Raw genomic sequence first — 13,356 nt, forward strand, 5'->3', positions numbered from 1 at the left:
TTAGAGCAGAGGTAAGGCATGCAGCCAGCCTTGTCGCATAGTTGTTCTGTTGGGATTTTTAACACACCTCAACTGAAAAAATGGAAGCTCATCTGAGCCATTTGGGGTTTTTTTTATTCACTTATGATTTTCAATTTTATAAATTTCAATAATTTTACAATCAATTTAACATTTCGAAACTCGACTTCCTTCCCCCTCTTCTGTGGTTCCTTAAATTTCTTTATTTTATATTTTCTGCATATTCCAAATTAACTTAACTTACTCATTAATTTATCTACTGTAGATAGATACTCTTATTATCCTGTCAATGTTCTTATCTGTTTACAGTTTATCTGAAAATATTCAACAAACCATTTCCATTCTTTTATTAAAAAGTTTATTGTTTTGATTTCTTATTTTTCCGGCAAGTTTCGCCATTTCTGCATATTCCATAGGTTTTTGTATCCATTCTTATTTTGCTTCTTCTTGTTTCCTTTTTGGGCAAGTAACATTCTTGCCGCTGTAGTCGCATACATGAATAAATTTCTTTATAGTTTGGGAAGTTCTGTCCCTATAATTCCCAAAAGGAAAGCTTCTGGGTTTGTTTGTTTTTTACAAACATTATTTTAAACATCTTTTTCAGTTCATCATATATCATTTCCCAGTAAGCTTTAACCTTACTACAAGACCACCTCATATGATAAAAAGAACCTTCTTTCTTTTTACATTTCCAACACTTATTTGATCTCAGCTGAGCTTTTTGTGGTCATTAATGTTAAAAATCCACCTATGGAAAACGTCTGTGAGGGGTAAACAAAGAGGATTCATTGGAGGAAGTTGTGTTTTAAATGTGTGTGTGCAGCCTTAATTCAAAAATCAAGGTTGAATAGACAATTCAAGTTTAACTGACAACTTGCTTCCATTGAGTACTATTTGGTAAAAGGTAAAGGGACCCCTGACCATTAGGTCCAGTCGTGGCTGACTCTGGGGTTGCGGCGCTCATCTCGCTTTATTGGCCGAGGGAGCCGACGTACAGCTTCCAGGTCATGTGGCCAGCATGACTAAACCGCTTCTGGTGAACCAGAGCAGCGCATGGAAACACCATTTACCTTCTCGCCGGAGCGGTACCTATTTATCTACTTGCACTTTGATGTGCTTTCGAACTGCTAGGTTGGCAGGAGCAGGGAGCGAGCAATGGGAGCTCACCCTGTCGCGGGGATTTGAACCGCTGACCTTCTGATCAGCAAGTCCTAGGCTCTGTGATAGGTTTTAATCTCCAGAGGTCACAGTTTTTATCTGTGATATGTTGGGGGATCTGGGTGCTTACTTCTCCCACCAAAACCAACAGGAAGCAGAAGTGCTAGGCTGAAGTTGTTTGGAACCCGCATTTTCACATGCATTTGGCTAAAAGACAGACAATCAGGAATTCTAACTGAAGCCCAAGCCAAAAACATACCATCCCCTTGTGCTGACTTGTGGAATGAATAGCAGCTAGCATCATTTATATTGCTAAAATAAGCCATCGCTTGTAGTACTAAATATAAACCTGGCGCAAAAATTGACGCTGGGAATGTCTGGCATGCAAACTGTTTCAGGCGAGGGGAAACAACAAGCAAACATCTGAACACAAAGCAAGTTTTCTGGATGAGTTCAGGCCAAACGCATTGCCTCAAAACCCTTCTTAATCTCACCGTTTCCCCATTTGCTTTTCTGATGAAAGGAAAAGCCACAAAATGAAGAACAACAGCAGACCCAATTACTCCGGAAGAGATGGCCAGTTTCACCCATTGCAACATCAACCTCGCTCCAAGTTAGTACTCCTCTAGCTAAAAGTAGAACCAATTTGAGCTAATTTTGATGTCTGAACGTCCTTGCCCCTTGATGGATGTGAAATAGTATGCTTGATATGCCTTGGGCAGCTTCATATGACATGACTGGGGAACCTGCTACTACAGCCCCATGCAGGCATTGCAAAATTGTAAGCACTGAGTGCGCTTCTCCCTCCCTGGAACTTGCTGCATTGAGCAGCAAGATCTAAAAGGGGCTTATGAAGATAAGGTGAGCCTGCTGGATCAGGCCAATATCCCATCTAGTCTAGCATCCTGTTCTCACAGTGGCCAATCAGATGCCCGTGAGAAGCCTGGAAGCTGGATGTGAACACAACAGCACTCTGCCCACCTGCAGTTCCCAGCAATCGTTCGTGCTCCCTTTGACTGTGGAGGTAGGACATAGTCATTGTGCCATATTCTAGCCCCTTTATGGAAATTCTGGCCGAACCAGCAAGAATATTACTGGCACAAAAATGGAAGCAAGAAGAACTACCGACGAAAGAAGAATGGAGGATGAAGTTGATGGACTATGCAGAATTAGTTACAGATAGGTAGCCGTGTTGGCCTGCCATAGTAAAAATAAAAAAATTCCTTCCAGTAGCACCTTAAAGACCAACTAAGTTAGTTCTTGGTATGAGCTTTCGTGTGCATGCACACTTCTTCAGATACACAGTGTATCTGAAGAAGTGTGCATGCACACGAAAGCTCATACCAAGAACTAACTTAGTTGGTCTTTAAGGTGCTACTGGAAGGAATTTTTTATGCAGAATTAGATAAATTAACAGGAAGGATTCGAAACCTGTGGGCTCAGAGATTCTTAGAAGACTGGAGTAAATATATGAAAGTAATTGTGATGAACAGATTACGCTAATAGGACTGCAAGAAGTTTTGTAAGGAGGATTATTGGAAATATTGCAAGAAAGACTATGAAGAGAATTATTAGTTAAGGACAATTAAATGTAATATAGAAATTAAGAAATGCAGAATAAGTGATCAAGAACAGAAAATCATCAGAGGTGTTGACGGAAGTCTAAAATAATGTATAAGATGAGAAGTTATGTTGTATGACTATTGGAACTGATATGTTAAAAAATCAATAAAAATGTATATAAAAAAGGAAATTCTGGTAGCTGTTGATAGACTTCTCCTCTGTGAAGGACCCAAGCACAAAAGCTTTCTCTCAACCCACAGTTTCTAGAAACTAGTTAACTTGTGCGCACATTCACCTGAACAGACTCACAAGGCTCCCCACAATCAGGAACCCAAATTGAATATAATCATAGAATCTGAAAGCTGGAAGGGACCCCGGGGGTCATCTGGTCCAGCCCCCTGCAGTGCAGGGGTCTCAGCTAAAGCATCCATGACAGATGGTCATCCAACCTCTACTTAAAAACCTCCAAGGAAGGAGAGTCCACAACCTCCAGACTCTACTCTGGGGGCGTCAAGCCTGGGGGCATCATGACTTGCCCGAGGGGTGTGGCTATGCATGCTATGAAGTGAGCATCTTCACTTCAGGATTTGCAGTTGCACCATTGCCAGTAAATGCAATCTCTAGCCAGCCACAGCCCACACCAAATAGCTCTTGTGTGGGAGCTATTACAATTTATGAAGGCAGAGTCAGTTGGGACTAATTTAATGCAACAACCACCTTTCCCAGTACTGTTTACACTGATGGAGGCTCACTAAGGATTCATGCAGATAGAGGCTATGTTTGTTGGTCTCAAGGTGGGAGATCATTCTGCTGTGGGAGATTTTCTGCTGTAGGAGATCATTCTGCTGTAGGAGATTTTCTCACCAAATTTAATCTGTTTTTAGGTCTAAAGCTCTACAGGGACTGGGTGGTGCTGTGAATAACGTGTGAAGTTAAAAAACTGACTCTTATTACCCAAATATAAGATGTAAGTGGATTATTCATTTCAGTGTTGTTAACAGATATACTGGCAGGCATATTTCTTTCTTTTATAAAATAGACTCGAACCACAACTCTGTTACAGCACTAAAGGGTTAATGCTTTCAAACCACAGGGTTTTTAGTGCTATCACACATCTTGAAAGCACTTCACAAACATTAACTAATAAAATACTCATATATCTCCGAGGGAAATCTTCATTGTACAATAAACAAACAATCAGGAAAAGTGAACTTAATCCCGTTTGAAGCTGAGGAAATTTGATTGAAATTTTGGGCGGAGGTTTGGTCGTTTCATTGTCATCTTTTATCTGAGATGCCTCACTCAGCCCTAATCTTCCCCATCTAAACCACATTATTAACAAACAAAATAATTTTTTTGAAGAAGACCAGGTCTTGGCAGGAAATAGCATGTCCTATCTTGTCTTGACAACATTCGCCAGAAAAATAATTGTGGTTGGTTCAGTTAAGGAGAGGGGATGAGGGAGGGGGAAGCTCAAACAGGTTTTTGTAGAAAAACTGTTTGTTTGCTCTTTACCGGAATGATAAATTTAATGGTGGTAGAGATCCTTCTGATTGTGCATGAGTTCATATGCATATCCAGGCCATATCCATGCTACAAAACTCCAGCAGGCCTGCAGGCAAAGGTTTGACGGGCAAATGCCAACACACGCAACCTCTGCCAATCGTCAGATCGTGGGAGAATCTTTCAATTCTCCCCCGTGTAAAAAACTGTGCAATGAACAAAAGCAGCACATGAGGAGGAAGGAGCCCACTCAATGCTGTGGTGGTTTTATATTTGCAGTGTAGGACAGGGGATAGCCGCATTTCCTAGGCCCAGTCAGGGTTCTTCCTCATAAGGAAACCTCAAAGCTGCACCAGGATACATCTGTACTATTCCGCTCCAACATCCATGGAATGCCTGGACATCAGGGGAATGTGGCAGCGGTGGCAGATGTACACTTGGTGGCAGGTCTGGATGGCATGACCCTGCAACCATGCATTCCTTCGGCACATGGAGGGTGTTGTGTATTCAGGGGTCAGTGTTTGCCTGAGCTTCAGTCTGGACTAAGGATTCTGAGCCCCTGTGTTCCAATTTGATACATGACACCCAATCACAGAACATCTCAGGATTTGGGCCTCTGCCATTGGCCCTTTCTTTACCGCAATGCACTTTCCTTTCGCTTCCAGGCATATCCGCAACTGAGTGACGTTTCGGCTTTGGCCCAGCCGCTTCATCAGCTCTGCATCTACTTGTGCTTGTCCTCCGCTCTTCCTCAGTAGCATGTTGGACACCTTCCGACCGGAGGGGCTCATCTTCCAGCATCATACCTTTTATATGCCTGTTGTCTTTGTCCAAGGAGTTTTCTTGGCAGGGATACTGGAGTGGCTTGCCGGTTCCTGCTCCAGGTCACCACGGCAAGGCAGTGATCCATGAAAGGGATATATAGTTAAAGCAATGGTTTTACCAGTAGTGATGTATGGAAGTGAGAGCTGGACCATAAAGAAGGCTGATCGCCGAAGAATTGATGCTTTTGAATTATGGTGCTGGAGGAGATTCTTGAGAGTCCCGTGGACTGCAAGAAAGTCAAACCTATCCATTCTGAAGGAAATCAGCCCTGAGTGCTCACTGGAAGAAGCTGATGCTCCAATACTTTGGCCACCTCATGAGAAGAGAAGACTCCCTGGAAAAGACCCTGATGTTGGGAAAGATAGAGAGCACAAGGAGAAGGGGACGACAGAGGACAAGATGGTTGGATAATGTTCTCGAAGCTACCAGTATGAGTTTGACCAAACTGCGGAAGGCAGTGGAAGACAGAAGTGCCTGGCGTGCTCTGGTCCATGGGGTCATGAAGAGTCGGAAACGACTAAACGACCAAACAACAACAACAACAACATTGGCCCTTAAACTCTGAGCCATAATTCACCCACCTACACTTTAGAGGGGTTTATGGGAACCCCCACTATGGAAAGCTAGAAGGAGGGAGGGAGGTGGTGTGGAGCTCATAGCCTCCAAGTGTCCCGATTTTCCAGGTGAAGTCCTAGAATTCTGAAAGCTATCCCGGCTTTGATCCCAGAATGCCCCCATTTCCCCTGCCAGTGCTGCCACTGCCCAGCTCAGGGAGGAGGATGAGCTGGCGCTTGTCCCGACCAATGGTGGTGGTTGCGAAGGAGCATCCTGTTGCCTCTCCATGGCCTCTCCAGGGCCACTGCTGTCGGCCTCCTCCCTTGAGCAGCTTGTAGCAGCTGCTGGAGAGCAGGCAAGGAGGAAGAGAGGTTGCTGGTGCTGAGGCCCAGCCCTGCGTGACACGCCATCTCTGAGGGGCAGGCAGAGGGCAGGACCACCCTGGTCACGAAGAAAGGGAAGGAGGAGAGGATCGCAAAGAGTAAAAATTTGTGCGTCTGCATCTTATCTCACCCCTTTCTAAAATGTATTTATTGCTGCGTGTTTTTCTTTTTTGTCAATCCACCAAATAATAAAATAAAATAGAATCAGGATTAAGGGGTTTTCTCAGCATGGTGGAAGGGATGTTGTGCTGTGTCCCGTTGGTGAAGTGGCGGCGGCATGTTTTCTGATAGGAAATGCTCTGCGGTGGGTGGGGGACATTGGCAAGAAAATAGAGTCAGCTGGACACAAGCGAGAAATGCCCCTGTTTTCACCTGAGGAATGTTGGAGGGTATGGAAAGCTTCCTGGAAAAATGCACAGCTAGCAATGAGGAACAACCCACACTGCAAAACATGGTTGCAGAGCCCACTTGTGAATATTACAGTGACCAGGTGGACTGCCCTCTGAGTAAGACCATTCTGGGAGAGAAGGAACCTCATTATGGCCCTACATTCCAGCCAAGCTGAGGTCTTCTTGCAATTGCCCTTGTCTTCCAGATCCATCCTGGTGGGGTATGAGGTCCCACCTGCAGTCTGCAGGGCTATAGCTGTTTCCCCTGCCACACAAGGGTTCTCCTGCCTCACCCGGCCACTTGCATTACCTTAAAACGCTTTTCTAGATGCATTTCACATTCCTGTGGCTCTGTGAAACATGGCGTACTCCCAAATGCTCTGGGAAGATTGTGTGGGTCAGACTGACCTGGTCTATAATCATTAACTATTTCTGTCAACAGATAAGAAGTTGAATACTTAGAAAAGAGATGAGCGTACTGGGGAAAAGGTTGGCCATTTACTCTCTGTTTGCCCTGTGCCTTGCACTATGAGCCCAGATGTGCCGGGCAGAGTCTCTAAAATCAAGTCTCATAGCAACTATCAGGGTGAAGAGCGCCTCATCGTTTGAATCGCCACCATTCAAGTGCACTTCTTAGAGCTTTGTAGGTAAATGCAAAAATAAATAAATACATGGCTCTTTGTAAAATATACAGCTAACAAGGTTGGGGACCTAGGAATCCGCCTTGTAGCAAATCAGACAACTGGTCTATCTAGATCAGCACGGACTCATAGCGGCTCTCTGGGGCTTCAGATAAGGGTCTCTCCCACCTCTTCCTGAACCTGGGATCTTCTTCATGCAAAGCATAAGCTGTGCCACCAAGCTACAGTCCTTCCACTTGATTAAAGGTAAAGGCACCCCTGACCATTAGGTCAAGTCGTGACCGACTCTGGGGTTGCGGTGCTCATCTCACCGTGGGAGCCAGTGTACAGCTTTCAGGTCACGTGGCCAGCATGACTAAGCCACTTCTGGTGAACCAGAGCAGTGCACAGAAACACTGTTTACCTTCCCACCGGAGCAGTACCTATCTATCTGCTTGCACTTTTGAGGTGCTTTCGAACTGCTAGGTTGGCAGGAGCAGGGACCGAGCAACGGGAGCTCACCCCGTCGCAGGGATTCGAACTGCCGACCTTCTGATTGGCAAGTCCTAGGCTCTGTAGTTTAACCCACAGCACCACACACACCCCTATATTATTTAGTTATTTGATTTATTGATTTATTCATTGGGAGGAGCTGCTTTCTTTTTGGGTGAAATCGGCCCCCATCTTCCAGGACCAAAAAAAGAAATAAATTTAAAAATGTCTTTTGTGGTTTTGCAGATATGAGATGGTTAGTACACTCCACGGAAGCTGAGCAATGGCCACGATTGCAAAACACAAGGAGCGTTTTTTAAAAATGTGGTGTGGGCTCGTCACTGCGCAATACAGGGTCAACGGGAGTGGCTTTCGGATTTCACGGCAAGTGTGTGTGTCTGCCTGGAAGTGGGAGACATTTCCAACAATCCTTAAAGTGTTAGGTGGTCTCCCTGTGAAGGAACAAAGAAGTGGAACCTTTCTGGAATTTTTCGAAGTGACACTTTTTTGGAAAGCTATGCACATTTTGCCTGATGTACTTCCTCTGGACTCCTTCCTAGATTTTGTGTATGTCTGACTAAGCAGTTGGCGTTTTTTACCAGGAGCAGATGATGTAGGCACTTACTTGACTTCTCAATGGCTGAACAACTGCTGCTTACTGGAAGGGAGAATGGGAGAGGCAAGGCGGCAGGAGGGGTGGAGCCAATATGGCGCCCTTGTTGTTGCATTTGCACAGCGACAACTTCCCTGCTCCCTCAAACCTCCTCCTCTTTCTCAACCACCACCCTGTCCATTACTTTTTTTTTTTTTACTGCACTAACTATTGAAGCCATGCTTCATTCAATAGTGACATAAAAACATCAAAAGGATCTTCTGGGATCAGACTGAAGATCCTTTCTTCCATTCACAGAAGCCAGCCAGGTAGAGCTGAAGGACATTTTGCTTATCTAACACAAGAATAGCCATTGATAGGGCTCTCATTCATATATGTGGTGCCTGGTATTTTAGAGGGAAGCCAGCAAACTATTAAACGACACTGGCTGCTGATTTGCTGTTGAGTCAAATCCGAGGTTGACTGAAGGGCTTTTTCACGCTTGCCTTATTCCAGGTCTGCACTTTAAATCTCTGGGTCTGAGTCCCCTTTCCACCACCAGAGCTTCCCCCACAAATAACTGCTCTCTGTTGCTCAATCAGAGCAAATGTCAAATTAACCCAAATTAACATTTGCTCTGACTGAGCTCTAAAAAACGGGTTTTCGCAGAGAAAGCTCAGGGGCAACCCCTCTCCCCAAACTTCTCAGACACAGAACTTTAATGTGCAGCCGTGTGTTTGGAAAGAGTGGGGCTAAAGCTGAGTGTGGATAAGCCCTTATAAGGCTCTGTATAAATCAGGGTCTTGCTTCTTGAAGGAGAACCTTCTTTCATATATGGTCTCTCTGTGGGGAAGTCTTTCTTGGTGGCACCACAGCCAACAGAGATATGCTATCCAGAAACCCATTGTGAGGGTGATCTGGCTACCGTTGTATTATATATGTGTACTTTCACCTTTTATGTAACTTGTTCCATACCTGCCAAGTGTCCCGGAAAAAATGGGAAAGCCTGTGAGATTACGGCAGCCATTTTGACTGCTGTCATCTTGGGCTGCACTCTGGTCCCTACCCCCAAGCACTTTTCCAGGGCTGTGATCTCATGCAGCATCCAAAAAAACATGTTTTTGGCCACCATGCAGGACTGCCCCCTGAGCAAAATGCATTTTTCACTGCAAGATTGCCGCACAGGTCATGTGACTCGCCTGGAGCTTCCTGGAAGACACACATCCTGGGTTTTGACCTGAAAAAATTGGACGGTTTGTTGTTCTCGGATTGCTGTCGTAATGAGGAGTGGGCAATAAATATTTTAAACCAACAAAGAAAGGAAGCTCCAAATTTTGCCTGGCTCTGTTGATGACCTAGCAGACTCTACCAGGTTCTCCACCAGGTCCTGGCTCACTCATGGCCCACAGGCAAGATGCCCATGTATGCATCAGCCAAACCAGGAAATGCGTCACCAAAACGGAGGATACAGATTTGCATAAAATTAGCATAGAGTAATGTATATGTAGAGGCACAGATTTAGAAATAATTGTAATAAACAGAAATATAATACATATTTCACCATAATGGGGATGAATGTGGCCATGTAACCTGTGCGTCTGGTCAGTGCTTGTTTCCTGCTGCTCCACACATGGATTAATTAAAATCCTAATTAAACTTAGGGCTGCACAAGTCCCCCGATTTAGTTTGGGGCCCGAATTGAGTCCAGGTTGTTCCAGTTCTTGAACTGTGTCTACCCTATTATTTACTATTGTACTTGGCAATACAGCTATGGAACTAATGGGTGGGAGGGCTGGTCTGTATCCTGTTCACTAGAAAGCCAAATCCCTAACAGCTTTTATGGTCAGTTGCATTGGGCAGCAGAAGCAATAGGAGGAAAGTTGTTGCCATTATAAGAGAACAAGGGAGGTATTCATGATGAGTTCTGGCACCTCTTTTTCTAGAAAAATAGCACTGGACACCTCTATTTCCATCAGAGAAATGTTGGAGGGTATGGAATAGGATGTCCCTATTTTCATTAGAGAAATGTTGGAGTGTATGGACATTGCTGCTGCATTCCTGGTCAGGGCTGGGGTGAGATGTGAGGGCTGGACAAGCATCACCGCAACGCACACTGTTGCTGCCTAAGAAGATACCTTATAGCATGGCAGACCATCTAGGTCCGTATAGTTGACACTAACTGGTATTTCAGTCAGCGAGTCTTTTCCAGCCCTACCTGAAGATTCTGGGGGTGGAATCTGGGACCTTCTGCTTGCAAAGTCTTTGTTCCAGCACTGAGCTACAGCCCTTCCTTACAAGCCTAGCCCAGAACAAAGATGGGAAGTGGGTGATGATGCAACCACAGCTTCTTCTGCTTCAGTATTCATCCCATGACTTTGTCTGCTCTCTTCATCTCACCTGCCATAGCAGGAAATATCCCTCTCCTCCTCCCATACTTCCCTCTAAGAACTCTTGACCACAAGATTCCAGGCAACTCCTGATTTCATGTGGAGCCAAACAGGGCAATTGCCACCGCCACCATTATTGTTGGAAGGAAGTCTGGCATGTGTCTTTGCCCAAATTTCTTAGCTTGCTTCCAAAGAAATCTGTGTTAAAGTACCTAACCTCTTGAGCAACCGGTTGTTCAAGTTTTGCAGCAAAATTAACAAATGCTAATGTTAACCGTTTGAAATTCAAGCAATAAACATGCCACCTGCAAATGGTCTGTTTTTATTTTGTCATGTTAAAAGAGCGAAACTCAGAAACTATATTTAATGCCTTGCGACCTGCTGATTCTAGAATACGGCGAGTCTCGGCTCATTTAAAGGCAAATGTTTGAGGTGTGTGCAAACACTCGGTGGTTTGGCAGCGGTTCTTGAAGGCCCTAAAGCAGGGATTCTGAAGCTTTCTGGGCATATTTGTGGCCATCACCACAAAAGGGCTGCTGCGGGGGTCTTTACCAGTTACAAAATGGCCGCCGTAGTCCAGGGAATTCATGCCCAGCCACAGATAGTGCAGATGGCTTTCTCCTTTCTGTTCAGACAGGCTTTTGTTCTGTTGAGATTATACATTTTAATGGTCTTGCTATTGTTTAGACCAGTGTTTCCCAAACTTGGGTCTCCGGCTGTTTTTGGACTACAGTTCCTACCATCCCTGACTGCTGTTCCTGCTAGCTAGGGTTGATAGGAGTTGTAGTCCAAAAACAGCGGGAGACCCAAGTTTGGGAAACACTGCTTTAAACATTTATCTGCTCTTCTGCTGTGGTCTAAGCCCACTTGTTTATTGGTTTTGTTTTGGAATGTGATCATTTGGTGTTTTGAATTATTTTGATTATTTTGATTATTATTATTATTATTATTATTATTATTATTATTATTATTATTATGTCTATGTAATTGCTAGTCACCTTGGGTCTGATTCATGGAAAGGCCAGATATAAATATTTACTGCTGGCAGGGCCCACCATCATGCTGCCCTGCCCTGCACCACCCGTGCCAGCCTGTTTAATTATCCTGCCATGCCCCAGAGCAACAGGGCATTGGTTGCTCTCTGAAAAATTAAAATGGTGGCTCCAAAAAACCACCAAGCACTGACTGCAGGTGCTACTGGTGCCCACTTCTATCCCTGCCAGGTCAGTGCAAGGGGGGAGGTGGGGAGAACACTCTGCCAAGGCCTTCCTTCTCCATCCTGGAGCTGGCAACCTTGTGTGAGGAAACGCTCAAGGCCGGCTGGAAAATGCTTAAGACCAGAAGCAGCCCGAGGAGCATTACAATAATTAATGTGGGAAATAATAAAGAGAAAGCTGCTAGCTTCAAGTCGCTTCCAGCTGTATGGTTTTATAAATCAGTCGCACAGCTCTCCTCCTTTCTTTGCTCGCCACCCTTTCAATGGGAGGTGCCCATGTCTCACACACAAGGCAAAAGCCTCCATGCTGGCCACACACAGAGCCTGAGAGCTTGTTTCACAATTCAGGCTGCGTTTGACGCAACCCGCCTTCTCCTGTAGCCACTACTTCTAATGGCAGATTTCGGCAAACTTTAAGCTACACCGGCGTGCCTTTTCTGAGCTTTTCATGTGGTCATCTTGGCAGGTGGCTCAGAGCCCCCAGCTTTGTCTTCCTCCCTGTCCTCTCGCCCTTTGGGGTCTCTGGGTATACGGCCGCCTTTTGCAGCACTGCCCTTAAGGAGAAGTGGAGTGGGGCGGGAGGAGGAGACTCTGTGCTGCAGTGACTTCCAACTCGTAGCTCACCCTGTGGTTTTTACCTTGCGCTCTGCATTGGCACATAGCACTTCCTGAATGCTGAGCGCTGTTGGGAATCCGGGGAGCTCATATCTGCGTTTGAAAGAGTGCGTGCCTTAGGAGAAGATAACCAGAAGCAGAAGTGAAGCCAGAAAGAGGGTAGCCTGTAGCAATCTGCAGGGCCTTCGAGTATTAAGTTAGCGCCAGGCTTGCTCACTCCTAAAGTGTCTTGTTCCAATGGAGTGTACATGCACAGTCCTTTAAAAGCAGGAATGTATGTGCTATGCTAGTACATAATAACTACCTCAAACTTGCCGCCACCATTCTCGGCTTCCATATCCCTGTGTCCCTGGGAGTGCTTGTTTACCCACAAACAAATGGGAGAATTCAGCTCTCTTGCCCTTAACCAGCCCAATCTCACCTGATGAGAATTCTTTTTTTCCAAGGAAGGAGAATGAGCTGCTGGAGGTTATGGGGCGGAAGCAAGCAAAGCTGAGATTTAATTTTTAGCTGCAGATGCCATTAAAGGTGAGGGAATAATGGTGCTTCGTTAGGAGGGGTGGCTGCAGAAATGCATATAGTGTACCACTCAAGGGCCTGCCATTTTTCAGAGATGCGGTGCACCTTATAAAAGTAAGTTGTCCACTGCAAGGCTCTGTTTTTGAGTACAAACACCATGGAAAAAGCAAGACGCAGTGGAAAAGAACAGCTTACCTACAAAAAACAACAACAAAACAAAAACCACCCCTTTTGGCAAGTGCAGATCAAAAGCCAATTAAAACAGGGCTCAGCAGTGTGGAATCTAGCTAGCCACAAGGTGGTTGAGAAAGTGCAAAAGATTCTTTGATGTGTGGCATTCAGGCCTGTGAGGCAAAGAACTGGGCACCCTTTAATGGACGGATCCTTTTGTTGCTCAGTGGGACAAGTTGCCAGTTTTTTCTCAGTTTTGGCACCATCATCCACTAGTATCTGGACAATGTGTGTGTCCGTAGGGAGGGCACAATCCGCCACACATCCCAGGATCTTCCAGTGTTTGTGCC

The 13,356-nt window shown here is 45.2% G+C and overlaps 1 long non-coding RNA gene across 1 annotated transcript; it reads left to right on the plus strand.

Moving 5' to 3' along the window:
* Positions 1-3,106: 3,106 nt before the first annotated feature.
* LOC309534818 lies at positions 3,107-9,272 on the plus strand. The gene is made up of 3 exons (XR_014220868.1): positions 3,107-3,706; positions 6,837-7,041; positions 7,753-9,272. It is a non-coding gene; the product is annotated as an uncharacterized lncRNA (long non-coding RNA).
* Positions 9,273-13,356: the final 4,084 nt, after the last annotated feature.

Source organism: Podarcis vaucheri, assembly GCF_965113315.1.
Source record: "Podarcis vaucheri genome assembly, chromosome: 6".
In the NCBI taxonomy this organism is placed as follows: Eukaryota; Metazoa; Chordata; class Lepidosauria; order Squamata; family Lacertidae; genus Podarcis; species Podarcis vaucheri.